Genomic DNA, 10,852 nt, shown 5'->3' on the forward strand with positions numbered 1-10,852 from the left:
AATGAAGTCTTCCTCGACGGAAGCTCATCATCCTCACCCAAATAAGACTTTAAATCTGCAATATTAAAAGTGGGACTAACCCCAAAATCTGCAGGCAGCTCAAGATTATATGCATTATCATTTATTTTCTCTAACACCTTAAAACGACCATCAGCACGTGGCATTAGCTTTGATTTGCGCAAATTAGGAAATCTATCCTTACGCAAATGTAACCAAACAAGATCTCAAGGTGCAAACACAAGATGTTTTCTACCTTATCTCCAGCAAGTTTATATTTAGCATTCATACACTCAATGTTTTCCTTAGTTAACTCATGCATTTCAAAAATCAATTCAGCACATTGTTTAGCATCAAAATTAACCTTCTCTGAGGATGGAAGAGGCAACAAATCAATGGGTGCATGAGGAATGATTATAAACAAATTCAATATGAGGCAAGCATTCTTCCCACATTTTCTTATTATTCTTCAAAATAGACCTAAGCATAGTAGACAATGTTCTATTGACTACTTTAGTTTGTCCATCAGCTTGGGGTGACAAGTAGTACTAACAAGAAGTTTAGTCCCCAACTTAGCCCATAAACATCTCCAAAATGGCTAAGAAATTTAGTATCATGATCTGAAACAATAGTATTTGGCACACAATGCAAGCGAATAATTCATAAAAGAACAAATCAGCAACATTAACATCATCATTGCCTTTACGACATGGTATAGAGTGTGCCATTTTCGAGATTCTATCCACGACAACAAAATCCATCCCTCCCTGATGTCTACTATGCAACCTTCTTCTTGTAGACGTTGTAGGGCCTCCAAGTGCAGAGGTTTGTAGGACAGTAGCAAATTTCCCTCAAGTGGATGGCCTAAGGTTTATCAATCCGTGGGAGGCGTAGGATGAAGATGGTCTCTCTCAAGCAACCCTGCAACCAAATAACAAAGAGTCTCTTGTGGCCCCAACACACCAAATACAATGGCAAATTGTATAGGTGCACTAGTTCAGCGAAGAGATGGTGATACAAGTGCAATATGGATGGTAGATATAGGTTTTTGTAATCTAAAAATATAAAAACAGCAAGGTAACTAATGATAAATGTGAGCGTAAACGGTATTGCAATGCTAGGAAACAAGGCCTAGGGTTCATACTTTCACTAGTGCAAGTTCTCTCAACAATAATAACATAACTGGATCATATAACTATCCCTCAACATGCAACAAAGAGTCACTCCAAAGTCACTAATAGCGGAGAACAAATGAAGAGATTATTGTAGGGTACAAAACCACCTCAAAGTTATCCTTTCTGATCGATCTATACAAGAGTCCGTAGAAAAATAACACGAAGCTGTTCTTTCTACTAGAATAACACCTTAAGACACAAATCAACCAAAACCCTAATGTCACCTAGATACTCCAATGTCACCTCAAGTATCCGTGGGTATGATTATACGATATGCATCACACAATCTCAGATTCATCTATTCAACCAACACAAAGAACTTCATAGAGTGCCCCAAAGTTTCTACCGGAGAGTCAAGACGAAAACGTGTGCCAACCCCTATGCATAAGTTCACAAGGTCATTGAACCCGCAAGTTGATCACCAAAACATACATCAAGTAGATCACGTGATATCCCATTGTCACCACAGATAAGCACATGCAAGACAGACATCAAGTGTTCTCAAATCCTTAAAGACTCAATTTGATAAGATAACTTCAAAGGGAAAACTCAATCCATTACAAGAGAGTAGAGGGGGAGAAACATCATAGGATCCAACTACAATAGCAAAGCTCGCGATACATCAAGATCATGCCAAATCAAGAACACGAGAGAGAGAGAGAGAGAGATCAAACACATAGCTACTGGTACATACCGTCAGCCCCGAGGGTGAACTACTCCATCTTCCTCATGGAGAACACCGGGATGATGAAGGTGGCCACCGGTGAGGGATCCCCCCTCCGGCAGAGTGCCGGAATACGGTCCCGATTGGTTTTTGGTGGCTACAGAGGCTTGCGGCGGCGGAACTCCCGATCTATTGTGCTTCTCGATGTTTTCGGGGTATATGGATATATATAGGTGAAAGAAGTCGGTCAAGGGAGCCACGAGGGGCCCACGAGGGTGGGGGCGCGCCCAGGGGGTAGGGTGCGCCCTGGACCCTCGTGGCCACCTCGAAGCATTCCTGACGTCTACTCCAAGTTTCCTGGATTGCTTCTGTTCCAAAAATAACTCTCCCGAAGGTTTCATTCCGTTTGGACTCCGTTTGATATTACCTTTCTTCGAGACAATGAAATAGGCAAAGACACAGCAATTCGGGCTGGGCCTCCGGTTACTAGGTTAGTCCCAAAAATGATATAAAAGTGTAAAGTAAAGCCCATAAACATCCAAAATGGGTAATATAATAGCATGGAACAATCAAAAATTATAGATACATTGGAGACGTAGCAAGCATCCCCAAGCTTAATTCCTGCTCGTCCTCGAGTAGGTAAATGATAAAAACAGAATTTTTGATGTGGAATGCTACCTAGCATAATTCTCAATGTAATTTTCTTTATTGTGGCATGAATGTTCAGATCCAAATGATTCAAGATAAAAGTTCATATTAACATGAAAATAGTAATGCTTCAAGCATACTAACAAGTAATCATGTCTTATCAAAATAGCATCGCCAAAGAAAGCTTATCCCTGCAAAATCATATAGTTAGGCTATGCTTCATTTTCGTCACACAAAATATTCCCATCATGCACAACCCCAGTTTCAGCCAAGCAATTGGTTCATACTTTTTAACGTGCTTCAGCTTTTTTCAACTCTCATGCAATACATGAGCGTAAGCCATGGATATAGCACTATGGGTGGAATAGAATATGATGATGGAGGTTGTGTGGAGAATACAAAAAAGGAGAAAGTCTCACATTGACAAGGCTAATCAACAGGCTATGGAGATGCCCATCAATTGATGTCAACATGTATAAATGTATGAAAGCTCAACAAAAGAAATTAAGTGGGTGTTCATCCAACTTGCTTGCTCACAAAGATCTAGGGCATTTTGAGGAAGCCCATTATCGGAATATACAAGCCAAGTTCTATAATGAAAAATTCCCACTAGTATATGAAAGTGACAAAATAAGAGACTCTCTATCATGAAGATCATGGTGCTACTTTGAAGCACAAGTGTGGAAAAGGATAGTAACATTGTCCCCCCCTTTTTTTGGGCCTTCCTTTTTTTATTTGGCCTTTCTCTTTTCTTAAGGGACAATGCTCTAATAATGATCATCATCACACTTCTATTGATTTACAACTCATGGATTACAACTCGATACTAGAACAAAAATATGACTCTATATGAATGCCTCCGGCGGTGTACCGGTATGTGCAAAATCAAGAGTGACATGTATGAAAATTTATGCATGGTGGCTTTGCCACAAATACGATGTCAACTACATGATCATGCAAGGCAATATGACAATGATGAAACATGTCATAATAAATGAAACGCTGGAAAGTTGCATGGCAATATATATCGGAATGGCTTTGGAAATGCCATAATAGGTAGGTATGGTGGCTGTTTTGAGGAAGATATAAGGAGGTTTATGTGTGGTAGAGCATATCGTATCACGGGGTTTGGATGCATCGGTGAAGTTTGCACCAATTCTCAAGGTGAGAAAGGGCAATGCGCGGTACCATAGAGGCTAGCAATTATGGAAGGGTAAGAGTGCGTATAATCCATGGACTCACATTAGTCATAAAGAACTCATATACTTATTGCAAAAGTTTATTAGCCCTCGAAGCAAAGTACTACTACGCATGCTCCTAGGGGAAGGGTTGGTAGGAGTTAACCATCGCGTGATCCGGACCTCCACTCATAAGGAAGGCAATCAAAAGAGCACCCCATGCTACAAATTTGTTACACAACTTTTACCATACGTGCATGCTACTGGACTTGCCAACTTCAACACAAGTATTTCTCAATTTCATAATTACCCAACTAGCATGACTCTAACATTACCACCTTCATATCTCAAAACAATTATCAAGCATCAAATTGATCATAGTATTCAATGCACTTTCTATGATAGTTTTTATTACCAAAGAAAATTACCATGTTGTTCTAAAAGACTCTCAAAATAATATAAGTGAAGCATGAGAGTTCATCCATTTCTTCAAAATAAAACCACCACCGTGCTCTAAAAGGGTATAAGTGAAGCACTAGAGTAAATGATAAACTACTCCAAAAGATATAAGTGAAGATCAATGAGTAGTCGAATAATTATGCAACTATGTGAAGACTCTTTAACATTTAAGAATTTCAGATCTTGGGATATTGTTCAAACAGAAAGCAAAGCAAAATAAAATTACATTGCACGGATAGCACAACTCATGTGAAGAAGCAAACACTTAGGCTCAACCGATAGTTGTTGAAGAAGAAAGGTGGGATGCCTAACGGGGCATCCCCAAGCTTAGATGCTTGAGAATTCTTGAAATATTATCTTGGGGTGCCTTGGGCATCCCCAAGCTTGAAATTTTGTGTCTCCTTAATTCCTCTCATATCATGGTTTCTCTATTTCTCAAAAACTTCATCCATACCAAACTCAACAAGAACTCGTGAGATAAGTTAGTATAAACCAATGCAAAACCTTATCATTCTATACTGTAGAAAATCATTAAAATTATTATTCTACATTGCATACTAAATGTATCTACATATTTAATACTCCTATCCTCAAATAGAATCATTAGACAAGCAAACATATGCAAACAATGCAAACATAACAGCAATCTGCCAAAATAGTACAATCTGTAAAGAATGCAAGATTCATCATACTTCCCTAACTCCAAAAATTATGAGAAAAATACCATACTGTAGGAAATTTATCATAGATAAATATAAAAAAATTCAACATTTTATCATTCTCTGACTTTTCTATGGAATTTTTCCAACAGCCGTAAACTTTCTGTTTTGAAACAGCAACAGGTATACTTGCAAAATAAGCATGGTAAACGCTATCCTTGACATTTTTATTGAAAATATAGATGCAAAATATTATTATAAATAACAGAAATCAAATAATAACAAAATAAAATGACGCTCCAAGCAAAACACATATAATGTGGTGAATAAAAATATAGCTCCAAGTAAAGTTACCGATGAACGAAGACGAAAGAGGGGATTCCATACGGCGCATCCCCAAGCTTAGGCTCTTGGTTGTACTTGAATATTACCTTGGGGTGCCTTGGGCATCCCCAAGATTAGGCTCTTGCCACTCCTTATTCCATAGTCCATCAAATCTTTACCCAAAACTTGAAAACTTCACAACACAAAACTCAACAGAAAATCTCATGAGCTCTGTTAGTGCAAAAAGAAAAACCACCACTTAAGTACTATAATGAAATCATTATTTATTTATATTGGTGTAATATATACTTTATTCAAACTTCTGTATGGTTCATACCCTCCGATACTACTCATAGACTCATCAAAATAAGCAAACAACACATAGAAAACAGAATCTGTCAAAAACAGAACAGTCTGTAGTAATCTGTATCATTCGAATACTTCTGTAACTCCAAAAATTCTGAAATAAATTGGTGGACCTGAGGAATTTGTCTATTAATCATTTTAAAAATAATCAACCTAAAACCACTCTCCAGTAAAAAATGGCAGCTAATATTGTGAGCGCTAAAGTTTCTGTTTTTTACAGCAAGATCGCATAGACTTCACCCAAGTCTTCCCAAAGGTTCTACTTGGCACAAACACTAATTAAAACATAAAACCACATGTAACCATAGACTAGATGAATTATTTATTACTAAACAGGAGCAAAAAGCAATGAACAAAATAAAATTGGTTTGCCTCCCAACAAGCGCTATCGTTTAACGCCCCTAGCTAGGCATGATGATTTCAATGATGCTCACATAAAAGATAAGAATTGAAACATAAAGAGAGCATCATGAAGAATATGACTAACACATTTAAGTCTAACCCACTTCCTATGCATAGGGATTTTGTGAGCAAACAACTTATGGGAACATGAAACAGCTAGCATAGGAAGTTAAAACAAGCAAATCTTCCAGATTTTCAACACATAGAGAGGAAACTTGATATTATTGCAATATGTAGAAGCATATGATCCTCTCTCATAATAATTTTCAGTAGCATCATGAGTTGACTCAACCATATAACCAGCACATAAAGCATTCTTTTCATGATCTACTTGCATAGAAATTTTTTCTACTATCCACATATGCAAATTTATTCTCATCAATAGTAGTGGGAGCAAATTCAACAAAGTAAATATCATGTGAAGCATAATCCAATTGAAAATTAAAATCAAGATGACAAGTTTCATGGTTATCTTTATTCTTTATAGCATACGTGTCATCACAATAATCGTCTGTAACATCCCAAAATTCTAAATTTTGGAATATTATATTAAATAGATAGTTATGATTGATTGTTTGATTGATTGTGTGAAGTTGAGTGAAATTTGAAACTTTTGAAAGTTAAATGAGAGGGAATAAAATGGCTTTCCCAAACTTTAATCTCTGCTTTCTAATCTCCTTGAATTTAAATTCTTTTCAAATACAAAACCCTGGAGAGAAGATGACATGACTTCTTCCATTTAAATAAATGAAAAGGGTTTTGAAAAGATTTGAATTCCATTTGGAACTATTTCAAATTCAGAAACTTTAAGCAACTCAATGATTTTCATGAGAGAAGATAAAATGACTTCTTCAAAACATATAAAATATGAGTTGGGAGTTTAAAAGAAATCCAATTTAAAGTCCTTGTGGAAATAATTTTCAAATTGGAGTTATTTGGGTTTTATTCAAATTATTCCTCCAAAAATAAATATATGGAAATTAGGGTAAAATGATTCCCTACAATAGAAAATTGGATATAAATAAATTTGAAATGATTAAATGATTTTTAGTGGATTTTAATAGGGTTGTAGCACTCTTTGTTTTATTTGAATTTGTGCGGATTTTATCTGATGCTAGAAAAATGTTCAGGTTGTAGGAAATCTTTTTCTGAAAATTTAGGTATAAAATATGCCTAGGTTCTATTTTATTTCTTTCTGCTTTTATTCTTATTCTCGTTGTTTAAAAAAAATCTTCCTCCGCCGACTCGGCCGGCCCTGCTCCCAGGCCAGGCCACGGCCGAGCCCACGTCGCCCATCGCCATTGTCCCCGAGAGGGACTCCGCTCGGAGTTCGCCTCCGCCATGGACGCCGTCCTCGCCGTGGACTCTTTGCGCCGCATCTCCCTTGCCCCTCTCCCACGCCTCTGAGGCCGCCCCCTCCATAAGTAACCCGAGGCCCCGGGCCCCGTTCCTCTCTCTCCCTCGATCCGAAGCCGCCGAAGCCTCACGCACTCACCGGAGTTGGGAGCTCCGACAAGATCCGCCGCCCTCGTTTTGCTCTGCTCCGCCACTCCCAGCCGAAGCCGCCACCACCATCGGCTTCGCCACCACGCGCCGCCTCTCCACGACCCCACGGCCACAACGGAGGACCACCGGAGCCGCCGCCCCATTGATGTCCGAGCCGCCGCCGCCGTTTCCCTCGCCGCCGGCAGCCACCGCCGCCACGGTGCGCCTCGCCTTTTCCCTCCTCTGTCCGATCTAGAATCTACGGCCTAGATTAGGTTAGTTTTTTTAGATTTGAACGGGTATGCGCTATATAGCGAACGTCCGCTGTTTTAGCCCCGCAGTGCACCATTTTCGGCCAATAGTTTTCTGACACGTGGCCAGGGACCTAGATGTAGTATTTTTTCAAATTAGTCCCTGATCTTTAAACGATCACTACTTTTTGCTCGTTAGTCGGAATTAGATGAAACCAAAGCCTACTTCTTTGTTATGATCCCCTCTATCTAGTAAAACCTTAAACATATTTTTGAAAGTGTAAAATTTGAATTTCAAGCAGTTTAGTATTTGAACTTCGTTTGATTGTAACTTGAGTTTTATAACTCTGTTTGAGTTCATTCTTTTTGCAAATCTAAGCTCTTGACCTAAACTTTCTAATAAGTTCAAAATCACTTAATTTTGGTACTGTTAGAAATTGTTTTACATTGCAAGAGTTAATTGCTTGTTTTCGAAGTTTTCTGAGATCTTTTCTTCAATTCTTTTGCATGAGTGCTTATGTATGAAATTGCTTGCTCACGATAGATTGACCGGAGTGTGACGCGTAGAACTATCAGGAGTTATGAGTGTGAATCATCTTCATCAACAGTATAGGCAAGTTCACACTTTGATCATATCCCTTTCATAACCAGTTTTATGCATTAGTTTCAACCCTCAAACATTGCATGGTTAGGAGTTGATAACATGTGGGTATTGGAAAGTAGTTGATGAGGTAGGAACCTATTGCCCTGTCTATTATCAAACCATTGGGAGCTACTACGTTATGCTTATACTGCTATGCTCGTAGACATGGTTTGGTTTGAGTGATTCATGACAGATGTGAGAGTTGTTACTAATGGATAACTTAAGGTGGCTACTTTAATACACATCTGGGTGGAATGGTAGAGGCACCCTGGAACACCCAGTGGTTTGCTCGGGCACTTGGATAACATAGTGCTTGCCCAAGGGAATCCCACTGGACCCGTGTGATTACCCTATGGAATGCCACCCAGGCTCAAAGGGATCATAAGATTATTCATGCTAGAAACTTCCGTGTGCAGCCACAAGCCATTATGGGCTCTGGCATAGTTGAGTATGTTGCGTGAGCTCTTGAAGATGTAGACTAGCAGATGTAGGGGGTGTAGGTGGTACTGTCTACCCAGAGTAAAGAGTTAATGCTTCTCAAAGACTGTGTCTCGGTCATCCGTTTCTCAAACACCTTGTAGTGCGAGAAATTCAACGGAGGCGATCGAGTCTTGTGGGGAAAGTGCGCAAACCTCTGCAGAGTGTACAAACTAATCATGGTTAGCCGTCTCCCTGGTTATGGACATCTTGAGTATTTGGTTCTTGGATTATCATGTTGATCTCATCACGTTATTTAAATAATTTGTTGGGTTGATGATTATTTACTTAGGATTGAGTTGGAGGAACTTTCTCAATGTTTTCAACAAACTTTGTAGTTAAATAAAATTTATTCCTTTGTTTTAGGGGAAAATTGGCTTTATGTAAAAAAAACTTAGAGCTTTCCACCAGCCAAATATGCATGTAGTGATAGCTATTATTCATCATTATCCTATGGTGTGAATTTGCCAGTGCATTCAATGTACTGACATACATGGCTGCAACGTCTCATGTTGCAGGATTTCTTACGACAAGTAAGTGATACGTTAGGGTTACGATTTCTACACTCAACTTTGCCATTGGTGTTGATGGGAATCCACAACCTTGTTGTTTCTTCTGCTTTATGGATTGGGGTAATAGTATTTACGTTACTTTATGCATGTGATTTACCTCTGTTATAAATCCTCGAGTACTGTGTGTGTCATCATACTGATCCAGGGATGACACTTAAGCACAGATACTTGACCGTTTGAGCTCGGGTCGCTACAAGATGGTATCAGAGCACATGTTGACTGTAGGACGTGACCCTAGAGGCTAGCAAGCCCATAGGAAAGATTTTCTCTACTAACTTTATTTTCAAAAGGATCTCTTACATCTCTTCTCTTCTAAGCTTATTCAAATATTCCATTTTAGTTAGACTATACCCTTTTCCCTTTTGACCACATGAAGATTCAGCTGATGAGACCACTCCAAGAAGTACAAGATATCGGACAACTAAGACCACTTCGGAATGAAGAGGATTTTACAGTGTATTATTATAATGGACACTACAACGGTTGAAGACTCCGAAGACTAGGAGAATTTGAAGGCCCTGTAAAATTTTCCAGATTTGTATGACCTAGGAAGGCACCCCTTATGGAACTTGGCAGACTAAGGAAGCTGTCAATACCCGAGATCAAGGTGTATCAGAGAAAGACCGGAACATGGAGCATTAGAACTCAAAGTTTTTGTCAAGAAAACCCTAAGACAGGAGATATCAATTATGGAATGAAAGCTCATGGCAGTAACACGGCTAACCATGGTGTTATTGCCCGCTTATGCTATTGTCACCGTGCAGAGTTAAGCATGCAGATGCATAGAAGGATTGGATGGTAGAAGGCTGATGGAGCATCTGTCAGCAAAGGATGCAGTTTTAATCTTAGCTGGTGTATCACCAGGATCTGGAGTATTACATGAAGAATTTTAGAGGGACCTTTAGGAAGTCATATTTGACAAGGAGGCAATTCGTGAAGAACTCGGGAACTAGAAGCTGAAAGTAGCCAAGCTGGAGGAGCTAAAACCTCGAGATACCGGAGATTAGTCAGGAACTGAAGGACAGTAGAACCATGGCTCATGCCAAGGATGTTGAAACCCAGAAGTTTGGAACGTAACTCCAGAAATATTAAAGGATGTCACTAGAGACTTCGCGTCAACAGAGATCTGACAGAGGAACTTAAGAAGGATAAGCACGATCCGAAGAACCATCGGAGGCATGAACAAGACAAGAAGAGTTTGGCGACTTTGAAGATTTATTGACCTTTAGAAGACCAAACCCCTATTATATACTTACGTTAGATGCGACGATTGTGAGCTGTCGTTTGTTTGATGTTTTTTCCCACAGCCACAAATAAAATGCCTTTTCAAAACTTTTGTTTGTATTGTGTGTATCCCCCTCTATCTCTCTTATCTCACCCCAAACCCATGGACCCAATAGAGGATGAATGCAGGTGAACTCACAGTTCTGGGATCGATCAGTCAATTGGAGACAAACCGATGGATTCAGAACATGAAGGATCACATGAAGAATAACACTATAGCCGGAAAGGATATGGCCTAGCATGCTCTTCAATGCTTTGAAAGAGGTGT

This window comes from Triticum aestivum, chromosome 7B (assembly GCF_018294505.1).
Source record: "Triticum aestivum cultivar Chinese Spring chromosome 7B, IWGSC CS RefSeq v2.1, whole genome shotgun sequence".
NCBI classification, from domain to species: domain Eukaryota; kingdom Viridiplantae; phylum Streptophyta; class Magnoliopsida; order Poales; family Poaceae; genus Triticum; species Triticum aestivum.